The sequence below is a fragment of the Petaurus breviceps genome, unplaced genomic scaffold (genome assembly GCF_028583685.1).
Source record: "Petaurus breviceps papuanus isolate PSGF00001 unplaced genomic scaffold, PetGlider_PUasm1.0 419, whole genome shotgun sequence".
Lineage (NCBI taxonomy): Eukaryota > Metazoa > Chordata > Mammalia > Diprotodontia > Petauridae > Petaurus > Petaurus breviceps.
In genome coordinates this window covers 4,439,937-4,459,563 of record NW_027186324.1, presented here as the reverse complement: position 1 = coordinate 4,459,563, position 19,627 = coordinate 4,439,937, and the positions used below count along the sequence as shown (strand labels likewise).

General features: G+C 46.0%; 1 pseudogene; it reads right to left on the bottom strand.

The window, feature by feature from the left end:
• Nucleotides 1–1,416: 1,416 nt before the first annotated feature.
• The window catches only part of LOC138171145 (equilibrative nucleoside transporter 1-like), a 25,182-nt pseudogene continuing 6,971 nt past the window's right edge, over nt 1,417–19,627 (bottom strand).

Sequence of the window (19,627 nt, the reverse complement as noted above, 5' to 3'; positions counted from 1 at the left end):
GGTGGTGCAGTGAATAGAGCACTGGCCCTGAGTCAAGAGGACTGAGTTCAAATCCAGCCTCAGACACAACACAAAAACTAGTTGTGTGACCTTGGGCAAGTCACTTAACCCCGATTGCCCTGCCTTCCCCCCTCCAAAAAGCAAAAAAAAAAAAAAAAAAGGAAAGGACAAAACTGGGTTCTATGTACTTTTTATTTAGAGGCAGAATGGCTTGTAGGGGGGACAGGGCACTGGACTAAAATACCTGGGTTCAAATCTCACCTCAGATTCTTACTAGTTGTGGGACACTGGGCAGATCACTTCCATTTCTATGTGCCTCAAGTTTCCTCATCTGTAAAAGGAGGGTCTTGGACTCAATGGTGTTTAAGATTCCTTCTAGTTGCTGTCATTCAGTCATGTCTGACTCTCCTTCCTGGCAAAGACACTGAAGTGGTTTGTCATTTCCTTCTCCAGCTGATATTACTGATAAGAAAACTAAGGCAAACAGGGTTAAGTGACTAGCCCAGGGTCACACAGCTTACTAGTGTCTGCGGTCAGATTCGAACTCAGGAAGATGAGTCTTCCTGACTCTAGGCCCAGCATTCTAGCCACTGCTCTACCTAGCTGCTCTTAGAGCTAGTATTATGACCTTGACATCACTCCAAATATTCCCTAAGGGAATGGGCAGAGCCAAAAAAAAGAGCCCAGCAATACTCAGCACAGAGTAAACACTTAATAGATGCTCTGATAAACAGAGATAACACTCCCGGGCCATCCATCCCCTTCTGTACCATCTGGTAGCACTTCAGATACAATGCCAGGGAGGGAGTCCGACCCACACACTGCTAGACCTAGAAGAGTCAGCTAGTCCATGCCTGTCATTTAACAGAGGAGAAAACAGACCCATGGAGGGGGAATGGAGGGCCTCCATCATCTAGGCCTTACAGCTAATTCAAAGGAAGGACTAGAACCCGGTCCCCTAGCTTTAAGTCCAGAGCTAAATCTAACACACTACTTTGGATTTCCTCTGATCTCCATGTGGCTCTCCTCTGCTGCCCCCGTCCCACATGACATACAAAGGCAAAAAATATGTTTTGTGTAGCTCAGCCCCGTTCCCACAGTGATCATGTGGGAACACCCTCTCTTTCTCAGGATTCCTCGAGTGACCACAACAGGCCTGTCCAGTTCTCTCCCCTTCCTTCCCACACCTCCCACAGAAGGGAGGTGACAAGAAACAGTGAGAAAAAAAAAAAATCCTCAACTATTTATTTGATGCCTTCAAGGTGCACCTGGTCTCTGTCTTGAGTATAAAAAAGGCATACAAATAAACGGCATTGTACATGAGACATCACAAGGAAAGGGTTGGGGTTCGATGGAGGGAAAAACATGGCCAGAAAAAATATGACCCAAAAGTAATGCTTTGTCTCATTATCCTAACACCGGATACAGAGTTATGGACGTGGGGATGGACAGACATACAGAGCTACCAGGGGATAAGCAATTTTGCCCACAGATGGGTTCCACTGGTCAGTCAGTCATAGCTACTGACCTCTCTGTGCTGTCCTTTGGGACCCCCTCCTCAGGATAAGAGCTATTTGGCTCTCAGTGTCCAAAGAAGGAGGTTTGCTCCTCCATCTCCAGCATAGGCAGTGAGAAAACTGAGGTCAAAAGTGGGCAAGGCAGGGTGGCAGGAAGACTCTAAGTGGTCACAGTAACACCCGGAGCAGGAAGGAAAATAAAGCACCCAGGGCCAGGCCCAGGGAGAGGAAGAATACCATGACTGTACCAGAAGCCTCAGCCTCTGAAGGTTTCACTTTCCTAGAGGAAGATGGGACAAAAGGAAAGGTCATCCCAAGACTCCTGCACCTGGCAATCTCTCCTCCAGACCCAGGACCTCCTCCCCTTCCCATAAAAAATCCCACACCCGGCTCCAGACTCCACAACACTCATTTCTCAAACCCGAGGATATTTCTTTCCATCCACTCTATTCATTCTCTTTCAAAGATTTGGAATTGGAAAAGATCATCCAGTTTAATTTTTTTTCAGAAGAGAGAACCAAGGCCCACAGAAATAAAAAGTGACTTGCCCACTGGCAGTAAGTTATCAGAGGCGAGATTTAAACCCAGGTCAAACTTAAACTTCAGATGCAGTACTCTTTCCAAAAATGTACTTGACATTCTCTCACAGATTCAGGGCCTTTGGCTTGGCTTGCTCTTCCCCAAGGTAATCATAATGCCTTTCCATACCCCAGCACACACTCCCCCCTCCCACACTTGTTCCCCAACCCAGGACCCCTTGCTAGAGCTCATTCTCACATAGTCCATTCAGCACAGTGTTCCTACTAATTGATCCCCAGAATCCTCTATGGCCTCTGCTGTTATAGGCTCCATCATTTTCTCTTCTCCCCCAGGGAGCCTCCCCAGGAGGCTCCACCACCTTTGGCCTTCATTGTTCAGGCCCATGTCCTGTGTAGAACCTGTGACACCCCACTCACCTGAAACTGCACCTTGAACAACACCTATAAAAAGTCCTACAGCAAATAAACTACACTTCCCAGAATCCCAAGCTGGAAACTGGGTTACTTCCTGCCTTTAGCAATCAGAGCTGCGAAGGATCTAGGGAAATGTAGGCTGAGGATGCAGGTCAAATGCAGGATGCTGGGAGGGCAAGTTTTTAGGGAAAGGTAGCCAGAGGAACTATGTAAGAAGGACAAGGCAGGGTAGAGCTGGCCACTCCCCCTGGCTGAGGCTAATGGCTCTCCAGATCTCTGACTATTCACCACATTTCCCAAGTTTATACTTTGTCCACCCTGACCCTCACTCTAAGCACACCTAATCCTAGAGAGAAGGCTGTCTTCCACCAAGGAGACTGAGGTTCTCAGGTGTACAGAACACGTCTCTCCCAATCAGGCCAGAAGGATTCGCTCCCCTTCTTCCCATTTCTCTCCCCCTGCATCAGGCCAAATTCAGAACTCTGAACATTTGGATGCTGAGGACAGCGACTTACTTCAGATTCACTGAGGCCCTGGTCCGCCCTGCCTGCTGGCTAAAGGCACTGCCCCGGAAGTCTTGTGCCCAGAACCTGCCCTCCCCATCTCCTCCTCATGCCCTGCTCACTCACTTGGGGGCAAAGCACATGCAGAGGCTGGCGAGGTTGCCATTGGAGAAGGTGAAGAACATAATGAACCAGGCATCGTGGTGAAAGATCACAGGCAGGTTCTTCCTTGGGTGAACGTTGCACAGCATCAGCAACGGCACAAACACGATCCTCACCGCCCCCGGGGCAGGAAGCTGCCATCGGCTGTCCTGTGTCGGCTGTGGAAAGAGGGTCACCCAAAGGTCCTCTGTCTCACTGCCTGCCCCATAGCAGGAGAGAGGGTCCCTACACTTCCCACTCACCCAGTGAGCATCATCAGCTAGTCAGCGGGCATTTATTAGGCTCCTGGTCTGGAGGCACAAAGATGAGACTATTCCTGCTCTTACTTTCTATTGAGGTGAAAACAACATGTACCCAGTGTAAGTTAATACGGAATAATGGGGGAGTGGAACTGAGTAATCAGGATGGGCTTCCAGTAGGAGGCAGCAACTGAGCTTAGCCCTGAAGGAAGCGAGGGATTCTAAGCAGCAGAGATGACACAGGAGAGTATCCCAGATATGAGGAGCAGTGTGTGCCATGATGTGGTACCTGACCCACAGACCTGCCCTCACCCCCAGGCAAGGACAAGCGATCACACACACACACACACACACACACACACACACCACTCTATTCTCACATACTGCTAAGAAGCTTCTAGTCCAGGAAGAGGACCAGAAATCCCAAACCCTGCCCACCCAACACACATTCCTGGGTGGGCAGGCAGCTTAGATCCCCTTCCCCTAATTTACACCTCAAACAAAGCCCTGGGGGGGGGGGGGCTCTTACAACATCTCCACCCCTACTTACCCACGTGTAGAGAGTGGTGAGGCTTCAGCCAGCCCAGTCAAAGACATTGAAAGTGAAGAAGCGGGAAACAGGAATGAAATACTTTTCTGGAAGTGAAGCAATGAATAAGTGTCAAAGTAGGGAAGGTACAAGGTATGAGACCCAAAGTGGGGAGAGGGTGGGATTAAAAGGCAGGACACAGGTTCTAATCTCAACTCTGTTCTCTATGTGACCTAGAACAAGTCACTGTACTCTACTAAGATCATTGTTTCTCAACTGTACAATACACCCCACTTTTTACGTTGGGGGAGCCGAGATGAGAACAGAATAAAAAGATGGGAACAGGGAGCCAAAGGTTAGGGACACCCTCCCAACTTCCACAAGTCACCGACCTGTACACAAGCAGGTTTCCCAATCTTCCCCCCAATGACCCAGCTCCCTATCATCTCAAACGGAAAGGAGTCATCAAATTTGTACTCTAAAGACCTCCAAGTCTTGGTGAAGGTCTCTTCTTTTCCCTCCCTCAGGGATTCCGTTCTTCAGTTCCTTCCCTTCTAATTTAAACCCAATCCTTCCCTGCCCACCCTGCCCTTCAGTTCTCGCTCCAGTCACTGGTCCCTGCAATGGTGGACTGGACCTCGGCGGTCACAGAAGGGAACACGCAGATGGTGATGATGAAGATAAAGCAGACAGACAATGCCAGAACCCAGATCTGGGAATAAGAAGAAAAGGGGATGGTTTCCTCCAGAGGGCACGGGAGCAGGGGAGGGGACAGATGCGGGGCTGGCAGTTCAGTCTCATTTTGAATGTGTGCTAAGATGGGAGGCTGGAGTGATGAGGACAGGGGAAGAGAAACAGAATAAAAATCTCTCTTCTCCTTGGACCCAGCCGCCAATAACACAAGGTCAAAAATGGGGAAAGTCATAGATTGAAGATGGGGGAAGAGAACAGAAAGGGTGAAGGGCAAGAGGGTAATGGGGATGGGGGAGGACAGGATACGGAGGCAGAAGACCCATGCTTTCTACTCCTGTTTGGGGATAGCCATGATGGAAGGCCTCTCACAGGGGGTCGTCTGTGTGCTGGACTTTGACATCCCTCCTTCTCCACTCTTGGCAGAGTTCTCCCCTGGGAAGACAAGCTAAATTCATGAGAAGCTTGTAAACTGGGTGAAAAATAAACCTGTTCTTATATAGTGTTATACGATCAGAAATTGAGCTGGAGGGGCGGCCAGGTGGCGCAGTGAATAAGAGCACCGGCCCCAGAGTCGGGAGGACCCGGGATTGGTTCCGGCCTCAGATACTTAACACCCACACAAAAAAACTGGCCGTGTAACTTTGGGCAAATTACTTAACCCCAATTGCTTTAAAAAAAAAAAAAAGAGAAAGAAATTGAGCTGGAAAGGAATTCTGGGACCATCTAGTCCAACTGACCCTCCACTCCGACCCCTCATTTTATAAATGAGGAAACTGAAGCCCAGGGACTTTCCCCAAGGTAACATAGATAGTGTCTGAGGTGGAATTTGAACCCAGACCATCTGACTCCAGGGCAAATGGTCTTTCCACTGTCTAGCATCATCTCCTCCCAAGTGGAACCTACTTCCCCAATCCTACCTCTACCCTGTGCCATCGAGACAACCCGAGATGGTCCCAATAAGGACCCACAAGACAACCAGTTCAGTCCCACTCAACACAATCTCCATGTTCTCTGCCATTCCCTTTCCACAAAGAGTCCTAAACCTCAGAGCTCCCACTCATCACTTGGGTCACTCAAAAGGCCTCTTGTTTCCTCAAGGCTCCCTTCTCCGAACTATATTTCACCTTGTCCCTACTAGAAATATTTCCTTATGGAAATGATTTTCCTTATGGAAATACACCACTTCTAAGGCGTCCTATCTCAGAGAGACAGCAAGCATAGGTCAAGAAGTCCTCCTATGACACATACTGGCCCTGACCATAGGCTAATCACACCCTCTAGTTCAGCGCTCTAAGACTATATTATACATTATAGCTACTGATCTTAATTAATTAGCATAGGGAATTTCCTCAGTACCCCTATCGTTGTGTGGCAAAACAGAAAGATAATAGGATGTGGAGTCAAAGGACAGAGTCCTGGACTTATCATCACAAATATCTAAATTTGAGGCAGTCAGGTGGTGCGGTGGATAGAGAACCAGCCCTGGAGTGAAGAGGAGCTGAGTTCAAATCCAGTCTCAGAAACTTGACACTTACTAGCTGTGTGATTCTGGGGCAAGTCACTTACTCCAACTGGCTCAACAAAACAAAAACACAAAGTCCTGAGTTCAAATCCCACTTCAGATATCCCACTAGGTATATAGTCCCAAGCAAGTTGTTTACCTTCTCTGGGACTCAGATTCCTCATCTGAAAAAGGTTTTTACTCACCACCTCCTGAATTCCTTCAAGCTCTAAGATCTTTGATCCTTTAACTCAATATGATTTAACATGTGATAGAATACCAAAATGATAATAATAAAGCATAACCATAATGATAAATGCTTATTGATTAATAATATTATCCTGGGAACCAAAATAAAGTCTAAATGGGTTCACAACTTAGAGATAAAGGCTGATACTGCAAGCAATCTGGGAGAATAAGGAATAGTTTACCTGTCAGATTTATGGAGAAGGGAAAAAATTTATGACCAAACAAATGAGAACATTAAAAAATGTAAAACGGATCATTTTGAGTTTATTAAATTGAAAAGATTTTGTACAAACAAAGCCAATATAACCAAGATTAGGAGGAAAGCAGAAAATTTGGAAAGAATTTTGACAACCTGTATCTCTGATAAAGGCCTCATTTCTAAAACATACAGAGAAATGAGTCAAATTTGCAAGAATACAAGTCATTCTCCAATTGGTAAATAGTCAAAGGATATGAACAGGCAGTTTTCAGAGGAAGAAATTAAAGAAATCTATAAGCACATGAAAAATGCTCTAAATCACTACTGATTAGAGAAATGCAAATCAAAACTCTGAGGTACCACATCTCACCCGTCAGATTACTAACATGACAAAACAGGAAAATGATAAATGTTGGAGAAGATGTGGGAAAATTGGAACATTGCTGGTAGAGTTGTGAACTGATCCAACCATTCTGGAGAGCAATTTAGAACTATGCCCACAGGGATATAAAAATGTGCATATCCTTTGACCCAGCAAAACCACTTCTAGGGGCTGTATCCCAAAGAGGTCACAGGAGCAGGGAAAGGACCCACATGGACAAAAATATTTATAGCAGCTCTTTTTGTGGTGGCAAGGAATTGGAAATCAAGGGGATGGCCATGTGATAGTAATGGAATATAAAGATCCCCCTGTATTGGCTTGGTTTTCAAATTGATTGTGTTAAAACCCAGAGTTTGTTAATCCCACCTGTGGGATGGACTTGTTGATGTGAAAAGAGAGGGATGAACTGGGAGGAGCTGGTGATGTAGATTTGGAGAGACACTAGAGAGAGGCAGAAGAACTTTTTTGGAAGCAGCACCTCGTGGAGGCAGAGAGAGACTGAGAGGATTGCTGAGGGCTACTTTGAATTGTCCTGGACTTTTGAGACCTGCCCCCGGAGCAGCCAAGGACTGAGGAGACATGGCTGTTTTGCTGGTACTTTGTCTGTTTTGATGTCGTTTTGCCAGATTTGTCCACTGGTGAAAGACAATCCTGTTGAAGAAGTCCTGGAACCTGGCTGCTGGCTAAGAGCTCCTGAGACTGTCCTGCAGACAGAGAGTAAATACTGTCCACTGGTGAAGGACAGTGCTGTTGTTGCAGGGGTCTGGAGACTGTCCTGCAGACAGAGTGAATACTGTCCACTGGTGAAGGACAGTGCTGTTGTTGCAGGGGTCTGGGAACCTTTCTGTTGGTTCAGAAGCCCTGAAGAAGGATTTTCTTGTTGTATGTTTACAGAAATCCTGGGAGAGGGTTTTGCTAATGTTTTCAGGGGTTCTAGGACTGTTCTGCAGACAGAAGATGAATTAATGAAGAGACTGGCAATGTATCTTGTGGCCTTGCTAAGCCTTGTCTCCCCAGGAACTAAGATTGCTGAGAACTTGCCTCGGGTCAAGATGAAGAAAAGACCTCTCTTTGGGTATTAAATGCTGTGCTTAAGCTTGTTGTAACTCTGGGGTAGATTCAATTGTGATCCAGGGGTGGGGAACTTTTGACCCTTTTGTGTTCTATGGTTGAACAAATGAATGTACTTTACTCATGTTTGGAAACTAATCTCCATTTGAGAAGAGGGGCTTTGTGATGGACTAAATGAAGGTACAGCCTAGGGGTGGAGTAGTATTTAGAACAGGGACTTTGTAATTGATTGAATGAATGGAAGGTCCTGGGGTGGGGTAGTACTTGGAGATTATTTAATCACCCTTAGTAAATGCTGTATTTTGAATGATGTCATGTTTTGATCTTCTCTGTTCTTGGTTTGTCACTGAATGAAATGGAGAGCACCTATGCTGGTATTCTGAACCTTGGGAAGTTGCCTTTCCTTGGCATTACATTACAGGCCATCAATTGGGAAATGGCTGAACAAGTTATAGTATATGAATATAATGGAATACTATTGTGCTATAAGAAATGAATAGCAGATGGACTTCGTAATAACCTGGAGAGACTTATATAAACTGATACTGGGTAAGGGGAATAGAACCAGGAGAAAAATTACACAATTACAAACACACAGGATCTGTGAAGATCGACTTTGAAAGACTGGGCTCCTCTCAGCAATGCAAGGTTAGAAGAAAACTCCAAAGGACTCGTGGTAGAAAAGGCTATCCCTATCCAGAGAAAGAGCTACAGAGTCTGAATGCAGACTGAAGCAAGCTACTTGTGTTCTCTCTCTTATTTTGTTTTTTCTTCCTCCTCGTTATCCATTCCATTCATTCTAATTCTTCTTTATAACTTGACTGATGTTTAATATGAAGGTATATGTAGAGCCTATATCTGATTGCATGCCACCATGGGGGAGGAGAGGGAGAGAGGGTGGGGGAGAAAATCTGGAACTCAAAAACTTGTAGAACTAAATGTTGTAAACTAATAGTAAATGATTTTTTTAAAGGAAAAAAAAGAAAATGGAATGGGAGGCTGAGGACCATTCACTGGATGAGGATTCCTTAGGCCATCAAGCACTCACTTTTCAGATATGAGAACTAACTGGGTAAAGCAGGGGGTAGGGGGCAGTGTGCAGGGGATTCTTACACAAGGATGGGTTGGGCTAACCTCCAACAGAGATCCCTTCTAGTTCTTGGGTTCCTTGTTTTTGTGAACTTGAGCAAGTTTCTTCTCCTTTCTGGGCTTCTTTTTCCCCGAAGAAGTAAATCGAAGATAGTAACACTACCCAAGAGGAAGTCTGGCATATTGCAGAGGTGTCCAATTTGCAGGGCTTTGGCAACGTTCCTGAGGGAGCCAAAACCAGATGAAAATGCAATTGATAAATTGTCTAACACAATAAATTGAAAAATACAATACAACACAGATGCTAATTTGTGGTTTGCTAAGTCAATGAGCAGTTTCCTATTTGAGTTGACTCCACTGGCCTAGTAGATAAAGAGCCAACCTTGAAATCAAGAAAACCTGGATTAAAGTCCTACTTATACTCGACCCATAACAGCTGTGTGACCCTAGACAAGTTGCTTTAATCTCTTCCTGTCTCAGGTGAATCATTTCTAAGACAGTAATTTTCAAAGCAAGAATGGATCTGCTTTTGGTAAATTCCTCAACAGGAACACTTTTGCAATCATAGGTCCAGTGCAAATGAAAAAAAAATACTACCTACTTTTCACTATGGTGGAGAGGAAATCACCCATCTGACCTTTAAAAATGCTATATAAGAGGCACTGGGTATGCCTGGGCCCCTCTCCCCGTTCCATGACTCCAGTGAATGCTTCTTTGGCCCCACTGGGTGACCAGCACCACCCTCATGATTCTCATCAAGGGAAGCTTTGACAAACTTCTGATGAGCTGTCTGCCCTTAAGAACCCAGAGAGGGATAGGATGGTGCAGTTCTGGCCCTGGGGGGTTGCAGGTGGGCGGCAGCTACACTCCCTTCCATCTTCTAGGTTGCTAGCTCTATTTTGTGATGTTGTCCATGATAGGTGGGCGGGGACCTCCTATACATATTTCAGCAACTAGGTGACTCCAGACCTCATTCACTCCTGCTGAATGTGGATTCAGCAGTTGGGCAAGTTTTACAGGGCCCACATTCAGCAGCTGGGCAGGTCCTATTTGGGGAAACTGTCATTGGCCTCATCTTCCCACACAACCATGGCATCATCCACATGATAATGTGATCCTGGACATAGATGGACACATCAAGATCGCAGATTTTTTTTTTGCAGGTGCAAGGAGAATATCTGCACTGGGACCACAACCTGGACCTACTGTGGGACCTCAGACTATGTCACCCCTAAGATTATCACCTACCAGCCCCAGGGGAAGTCAGTAACCTGGGTGTCCTCTGGAGTGCTGATGGAAGAGATGCTGGTGGAATGGCCTCTGTTTCATGGAGAAAATGAAGAAAAGCTGTTTCAGGCCATAATGAACCCAAACGTACCATCCCAGGAGGCAGGAGCGACACACACGGTGTTCCTCACTAAACGCTCATGGAAATGTATGTGGCACTGGCCCTGATGGGAAGGCTGATGGCTTCTTTTGGTGGACTGATTAGCAGAGTACCTAGAGAAGCTGGAGATGGCCCTTCCCGTTCAGCCACTGTGTAGCTGCAGTGATGTGAATTCTGACTTCTTCACTTCTTTGGGACTGCCATGTCCTGGACAACAGGGTGATTTCTAGGGTTTCATCTACATCAATTCCAACTTTGTGTATCCTGATACTTGAGTGATCTCCAGTCCTGGGGCTGATGGCAGCCTGTCTCGTGAGAACACCTTGCTGGACCCAGGTTGCTCTGCTGCTTCCACGTCCTCCCTCAGAAGGTGGGGCTAGCGAGGGCAGTTCTCATCTGGGATTTGCATCCTGGATCTCCTGTCTCATCCTATTCTGCCTCCCTAATTCTCGTTCCCCACCAATGTTCTAGTATCCCCACCCTCCCATTCTGGTTTTCCTTTATTCTTCATAACTGACCCTTCCTCACTCCTCTGAGCCTAGAGCCTACCTTCAACGCAAGGTCCTGTGGGAAGCTGTGCTCCTGGGACCCAGGGGGTAGATGGAGATGGACCTCCAGCTAGGAGACCAGCTTCCAGATCCATCCAGTCTTCCCTGCTTCCCCTCTGGGGTCACCCACCATCCAATGTTCTAGAACTTCCTTTCCCTCCCTGCCGCCATGGGTGACTCGAGTGTCAGCTTTCATGGAACCCTGCATTCACCTCTCAGGACCCTTAAGGCCTCTCTCATTCACAGTACCCACATCCTGTCTGCTCATCCCCATCTCTCAGAGCTAGACAATAGAGTTGGGATTTGACACTGAAAAATAAATAAAATGCTATGTAAGTGAGAACTATTATTATAATTCCTGCCTCTCCTCATTCAGGCAATTGGGATTAAGCTACTTGCCCAAGGTCACACAAGCCAGTAAGAGGCCGAATTTGAACTCAGATCCTCCTGACTTCAGGGCTCATGCTCTATTCACTGCATCACCTACCTGCCCCAGTGTTCCTTTATTTTTCAGACTGGGTCTCCCAGGGGCAACTAGTAGCACAGCAAATAGAGGACCAGTCTTGGAGTCAGGAGAACCTGAGTTCAAATCCAGCCTCAGACACTTGACACACTTACTAGCTGTGTGACCTTGGGCAAGTCACTTAATCCCAATTGCCCAGCCTTCCCCACTCCAAAAAAACAAACTGGGTCTCCCTATCTTGCCTAGGCTGGAAGTACAGTAGCCACTCAGAGGCCTGACCCAGTTTGCCCCTCCTTGGGCAACCTGATGCATCTCCCTACCACCACACTCCATATACTCCCTAAGGGTCCACCATATTGGTGCAGTACGTATTGCAGATACCAGACTGGCTTTTGCCCTACTGCAGCTCAGTACTCAAGCTCAACCAGTCCACCAGCTCCAGTCTCCCCTGGAGTAGAGAATACAGTCATGTCATGCCATGTCCAGTCATATTCTCTATTTCTTCTGAATAACCTAGCCAGAGGCCACATTTTTTTCCTGTTTCCTTCACAGCATCTAGCATATAAAAGACTTCTCTCTTCCTCCTGTGAGTATGCATTCCCTCAGAGTGACCTCCCTCCCACTCCTCCTCCACTCAGGACCTCTTCGAATAAGATGCATTTTGGTTTCCTGCTCCCCAAGAGCCTCCATCTTTGCTTGCTGGTAATATTGGTAGAATTTCTGGCAGGGAGAGAGATAGAGAAGGGACAGCTCAGCCTGAGGTTCTTCTCCCCGGTTTCTAACTCTCCAGTCATCTCTACATAAGAGATCACAGATCTAGGACCTTGACAATTCAACTCCCTTATTTTATTTTGTGTTTTTAGGGGGAGAGGGAAATAAGACTTTATTTACACTGAAAAATAAACAAGCATGGCAAGTGACCAATTTGCTTTTTCTCTGTCCTTCCCAAATCCCGGAGGAGACAGGGAGTAGTGATCCATAGGGGAAGGAAGCGTCACCATAAGTGCCCTTGAACCAGGGCCAGAGGTGGAAGGAAAACAAACACACGGTTCTTCCCCCCAGGTCGCAAGGTAGGGACAGACCTTTGGGATCATTTGACGACGGGCTGATTACTTCATTAGGGAGGATGTAGTACAGAGGTGTAAAATTCATGGCCCGAATCATAAGAAACTGTAATTGGAAAATGTTTAACAAAATAAATAAACAACATAGATAATACTAATTCGTGGCTTTCCAAGCCAAAAATATGCTGCTGCAGAAATCCTTTAATTCTATTAAGTTTGACACCACTGGCTTAGAAGTAAAAAGGGGTTCCTGAAGAATTAAAGGGGAGGGGTGTGGGGGGGGGGTTGGGGAGTGCAGTTCTTGGAAGAAAGACAGAGGGGCCTAGGCAGCTCTAACCTCCATATTTTACAGGCAACACTGAGTCTGAAGTCAGGAAAACCTGAGTTTAAATCCAGTCTCAGATACTTATTGGCTGTGTAACCCTGGGCAAGTCTCTTAAGCTCTGTTTGCCTCAAGTTTCCTTATCTATAAAATGGGGATAATAGTAACACCTATCTCTCCCAGGGTTTGTGTAAACATACTATTCGTAAAGCACTTTGCAAACCTTAAAACACTACATATAAGTTAGTTATTTTTATCCCCACTACTACAGATCAGAAAACTGATGCCCAGAGAGAAAAGTGATTTGATAAGTGACAGAGCCAGTATTGATTGCAAACCCAGTCCCTTCTCTGATGACCACACTATCTCTATTGTTTAGGGGCCCCCCAGAGGACAGACTTCCTCCCTTCATCTTACCAGGCGAGACAGGACCAAGTAGCATAAAATAGAAAAGACAATGATTACACAGGCAGTGATAAAGTATCCAAACGCATTCATTCCAGTTCTGAGCCACCTAGGGAGGTGAGAGGGAACAGAAGTTACTCACAGGAGAGAAGTGAAAAGTGGTCCTTGCAAGGTCTCCATCCCCAACCCATGCCCTAGGGCCACCTCCCCTCCCCTTCACCCCCAGGTAGTCATAAAGAAGCGGGAAGAACTCACTGGCAACGGCGAAGATCATGGCCACAGCAGCAAAGATGCCAGCCAGGCCCTGGCCACTCATGAGGGGCACTGTGTAGCTGGCAGGCAGGAGGCCTGCCAGGCCAAATAGGCTGCCCTGCAGAATGGCTCCAGATGCTAAGGAAAACACAAAACATGGTATAAGGGAAGGGGGTGGGAAGGAGTCAGCCTGATGAGATGACACAAAGTATGACTGTAAACTGCTAGAAAGCAGGGACAGCCTTTCTTCTTCCAGCATGCAGCATCGTGGCTAGCACACGGTACTTGCTTAATAAATATCTGATGAATTGAACTGAACAGTAGAGAGGGGACCAGGGGAAAGCAAATAAGTCCCGAAGGCTGATACAAGGGGTAGTGAAGACTGGAGGATAAAGATAAAGCCAACAGCCACTCCAGGAATATTCTCTCAAGGGGGGAGGCCAAGGCAAACATTTCTTCATTTCCCACCAGCCAGCACCCTCTCTAGCCTTCTCCATCATGCCCTAGATCCAGACATCTTGTTTGCCCTTCCCACTCTGGTCTTTCAACTTCCTCTAAGTGTGGTCTTTCCCTTTAGAGAGTAAACTCCTTGAGGGCAGAGACTGTTTTTTTATTTTTTCATGTATTTGCATTCCCAGCACTTAACACAGAGGCCAACACACAGTAAGCACTTAATAAAATGCTTGACTGACCATCTCTCCCAGGCTGGAAGGGTAAGGAGCTCCCAATTCAAATCATTGGGAAAATGAAGATATACTGTGGGGAGGGCGACTAGATGGGGGGAGTGGACAGAGTGCCAGCCCTGGAGTCATGAGGACCACCAAATCCACCCTCAGCTACTTTACTGTGTAACCCTGGGCACTTAAGTCACTTAACCCTGTCTGCCTCAGTTTCCTCATCTGTAAAATGAGCTGGAGAAGGACATGGCAAACCACTCCAGTATCCCTGCCAAGATAAACTCAAACAGGATCATGGAGAGTCAGACACTCAACAAACAGTCAAGTAAAAATGGCTGGTCAAGACCCTCCTCTCCCCAGGGTGTACTTTGCAAAGAGAAATGGGTGCTACGGGATTCAATCCTTGGGATTCCAGTGAGCTTTTGCCTCATCTTGCCTGGAACCAAGTTCTCATACCACTTTTCACCCAATCCTTTCCAGTCTCCACTTGTGTATTTTCTTCTCTCATTGGAATGTAACCTCCCTGAGGACAGGAACTGTTTTGCTTGATAGTATTTGTATTCCCAGAGCTTAGCACACCCTATGTAGGCCCTTAATAAATATTCTATCTATCTATCTATCTATCCATTCACCTATCTAACTCTGTATGGAACAGCAAATGAAGAGATGGGGAAGAGATATTAATTAACCAATGAGGGAAGGAGGAAAATCCAAGCTGAGAAAGTCCCCATTAGCTCTCCATCAACCCCACAGATTCCCCAATCAGCTCTCTTCTCCCCTGAAAATTCCCCAGAGATCTCACCGTTGATGATAACAATCTGGATCATGGTGACAGTGAAGAAGGACATGGGATCAAGGTCCACTTTCACCGGGATGACTGTTAAGGTAAACATCAGCAAGATGGCCACCATACTGCCCAAGATCCTCAGGGCCTGAGGGATCCTGCAGAAAGAAGAAGAGGAAGGAGAGTGGGTCAAATCCATATTCCCTCTTCCCCAAACCGGAGCCAAGGGAATCACAGGTCCACATAAGGGAGGGGAGGGCAGGGTATGGAGCAGGGAGGAGGGGGATCTCTTTTAATTCAGGACAAGCCGGGCAGGAAAGAAATGGATGTGATGGAGAATGGGAAAGGAATAAGTTCAGGGGATTTAGAGCTGGAGCGACCCCCTGGAGAACACTGAGCAGGTCAAAGATACTTGTGATCAGATCCTCCCTCAGATACACACAGTGAGTCACTTAAAACTCTCTGATCCTTAATTTCTCCCATACTGAAAACAGAGACAAAATAACTCCTACATCATAGAGTTCTTATAGGGATGAAATCAAAATAATGTAAGTGAGGCATTTCGTAAACTTTAAATCACTATACAAATTGGAATGACTACTATTTATTCCAAACCCCTTATTCTACTTTTACAAAAAAATCTTACTGATACACAGTTATCCCTTCCACATTGAGGGGCTTTGGGGTGTGGTGCCCCTGAAATCTGGAAAATCTGCATAAAACTTTTTGGCCCTCCCTTTGAACCACAGAAGAAGTCTGAATTATTTTCATGGTATTAAAAGATATTATTGATATTATCCACTACTACACATACATTTTATGCACTTCTGAGTTTCTAACTTTTTCTGTATCATCTGCTGACTTTGGCATGTCTTCTGTGGCTTCTGCAAAACTCCCCCCAAAATTCCCATTTAATTTCTTATGTCAACCCACTATATACTGAAACAACAAGGGGGAAGTCATGATGTGGAAGGGATGACTGTAATTTGTCTTTATATCATCATCATTTCTGGGGAAAGGAAAAACTCTCGAACCCCTCTAAAACTGAAGCCTCTCTTACTACAAAAATAAAACTGAGCGAAAACACCCAATACAGCAACAGCAATATGCAACAACAATCTGCAATCCCAGAGGAAACAGAAAGGGTGATGATGGATGTCAGAATACCAAGCCAAAATCTCAGAGCTTCTGCTTGACCTGCGTGAGCTGCACAGGTCACCTTTCTATTACTGAAGCAAGGAGTAGGGGCAGCAGGAAAGGGCGATGAGTCATGGAAGTGTGCAATTACCTCTGATGCAGGAAAGAGTTGAGACAGGTGAAGACCAGCAAGGGAAGCATGGCACATATGGTCATGATGTTGTTGAAAATGGATGTTTAGGAAACTGGGCTTCAGTGGGAGTGATGATGCAGTAGCTAGCAGGTCCCTGTTTTCCTCTGTTGAGGCACCTGAGTCATTCTGGGGTGGGCCCAGGCAGCTTCTGAAGTACTGAGAAGAGAGGTGGACAGTGAAGGACACTCAACAGGTACTAAGATACTTACTCATGTGCACATGGACTCATTAGCAAATCTAAGCTCTCGGCATATTCACAACAGACTGAACTCAGAAGATGAGAATCCAGCTGTCTTCTAGTACAGTAGACAATACTGAGATTTGCAAAAATATGTTTTAAAAAATGCCATTCTGTTCACTAATGTTTAAGAAGAAGACACTACCTTGGTCCTAAGGCCATCTAGGAAGCCAAGAAGTTATCAAGGAAAGGAGGCTATATCCTGTGGTAGAAAGAGTAATAGATCTGCAATCAGAGGAACAGCTGCACTCAAAGTCCTGGTTCAGACACTTGCTACCTGGGTGACCCTGGGCAAGTCACTTCTTCTTTGGACCTCAGCGTCCTCATTTCTAAAACGAGGAGACTGCTTTATGTATGATCCTGTAACATTCTGTGGATGGCTCTTCATTCATCTACATGGTTATTCCTTTCACTAGGAGAGACTATAATCCACCCATACCTTCTTGGTTCTTGGCCCTGCCTTCTCAGAAATCCACCCAACATGCAGAGGAAGCCTTCCTCTTGATTTACGTGGAGATGTGCGTCACTTCGTCTATTGGTATATCTATACTCACACTGGGCTTTGGGCAAGGACGCCACATATACAGAGTACCATAAGTTGACACCTGAGTTTTTCCTTTTTTTCCATGCAAAACCTATCTCCATATTAGCCATGTTGCAAAAAAAGAAAAGGCAAAGAAATACAGTCTAACAAGTCTAGCAGTCTAGATGGGGGTGAGGTACTGAGTGAGGAAGACTGAGGTTCCAGTGCCACCCTGTGACACATACAGGTTGTGTGATCCTGGAAGGCAAATCACTTCACCTCCAAGTGCCCAGGCAGCTCTCTAAAACTTTGAGTTATAAATGAGTTACTGGATCTGCCAGGGTGGAGGGAGATTCCCATAACCAACAAATCATAGGTCTAATTAAAAAAAAAGAAAAAGTACAGAAGTTATAAGAGCCATCTCTTCTCCCTAGGCAGAGACAAGGTCACATAGGGCCCTGTCGTATTTTTATCTGCTGCAAAGTTAGTCACACTGTCAGGTGAGGTGACTTGCCCCAGGTCACACACAGCAGGTGTGTGTCAGGTGAGAGATTCAAATGCCCATCTCTCCAACTTCAAAATCAGCTCTCTGTCTACTACAACAGCCTCGTGCTTAGCTATAACTGACACAGTCTCCTGGGAGGGAGCTATGCTGGGCACTGGACAAGCACAGTCTATCACCTGTATTGAACTCAAATCTGTTTTTTCCAAGTCAGCAGAGCATGTCGGAACTGTAAGAACCTAAGGGTCACCACGACATAAGCATGAAATTGCAGAGGATTTCAGTGAAGGATACGCAGAAACATACTTCCTCATTCACAGAAATATGACCCTTGGAAGGTATCTTAAAAGGACCATCCAGGTCAAGGGCTCTTCACTTTTTGTGTGTTATGGACCCCTTCCTTTGGCAATCTGGTGAATACCAGCCTATCTTCTCAGGAGAATTTTTTTTTTTGCTTTCTTTTTTGGAGGGGGAGGACAAGGCAATTGGGATTAAGTGACTCACCCAAGGTCACACAGCTAGTAAGTGTTAAGTGTCTGGGGCCAGATTTGAACTCAGGTCCTCCTGACTCCAGGACTGGCACCACCTAGCCATCCCAAGAAGAATCTTTTAAATGCATAAAACAAAATACACAGCGTTACAAAGGAAAACAATTATATTGAAACACAGTCATCAAAATATATATTTCAAAAAATGCAGAGTCCAGGATAAGAATCTCTGATCTTAGGGGTCGCTAGATGGCACAGTGGATAGAGCACCAGCTTTGGAGTCAGAACAACCCAAGTTGAAATCTAGCCTCAGACACTTATTAGCTGTATGTTCCTGGGCAAATCAATGAACCCTGATCCCACCAAAACAGAATCTGATTTCGTCTAATCCACTCATTTTCAGGGGTAGTAACTTGACCAAGTTCCCGGATATCAGTCCAGAACTCAAGTTGCCACTTTCCCATGTCCAAGGCATTCTTCCTCCTCCCATCCCACTGGACAGAAACACCTCCCTCCTCCCAGGATGGTTAAGTCACTCTCCACATCCTCATACCCTCACGCACCTCCTCTAAGTTCCTCACAGCACACTGACTTCCCATGGTGCCCCTGGGGAAGGTACCCACCCTCTCCCCTGGTGGAGTGATCTACTATCTTCCCCTTCTCCCCAGTCTCCCCATAGTGGCTGTCATGAAGAAATTCCATGGCAAGAGGGTACCCAGCCCCAGAAGGAATAAGAGAAGCCACACTGCTTTGTACCTGGAGGAAGAGAGAGGAAAGGCACATGGGACGGATGAGTGCCATATCCCAGCTTCAGTCCCTAACTAAAAGGACATGCTCTGGAGCTGATCTCTCACTCCTCACTTCATCCCCAGTTCCCTCCAATCCACTCTGAATCTTCACCTCCTCTATCTGCCTAGTCTCAGGAAGCTGCTGGGGAGACAAGCTTGGGCCCAAGGAAAGACAAGTTTCTTTCAAGGGATGGACACATGGCTGAAACTATATCTGTGCCTTGGTTCCCAGCCCCCATTGGCCCATAGGGACCTCAAAGGCCAAGAACTCCAGTTCAATCCCATATAGTTCCACAGAGAAAGGTGGAGGAATGGGGTGGGGGGAAGAAAAGCAAGAAAACAAAAAAACACAGCAAATATACCTCCTTCCCCTTTCCGCTGAAAATGATTATGCTGCTGCCTGTTTGGAATAGAACAGGAATGTCTAAGGTTCTCTACAAAAGATGTGAAATCAGAGAAACCAAGCTCCCTGGTGCTTCTGCCTGGCCATTCCAGGAAAGGGTGGATGGGAGAAATGAACTTGAGAGGCCCGGGTCTGTATGTATGTGTATGTATGTATATATGTGTGTATGTGTCTGCCTTCTGCTCCAGACAGAACCAGCTCTGTTGGTCACACTGCCTAGAGTGGTGTAATGTAATACCAAGCAAAGGCAACTTCCCAGGTTCAAAATACCAGCATAGGTGCTCTCTATTTTATTTCAGTAACAAACCCAGAACAGAGAAGATCAAAACATGACATCATTCAAAATACAGCATTTACTAAGTGTGA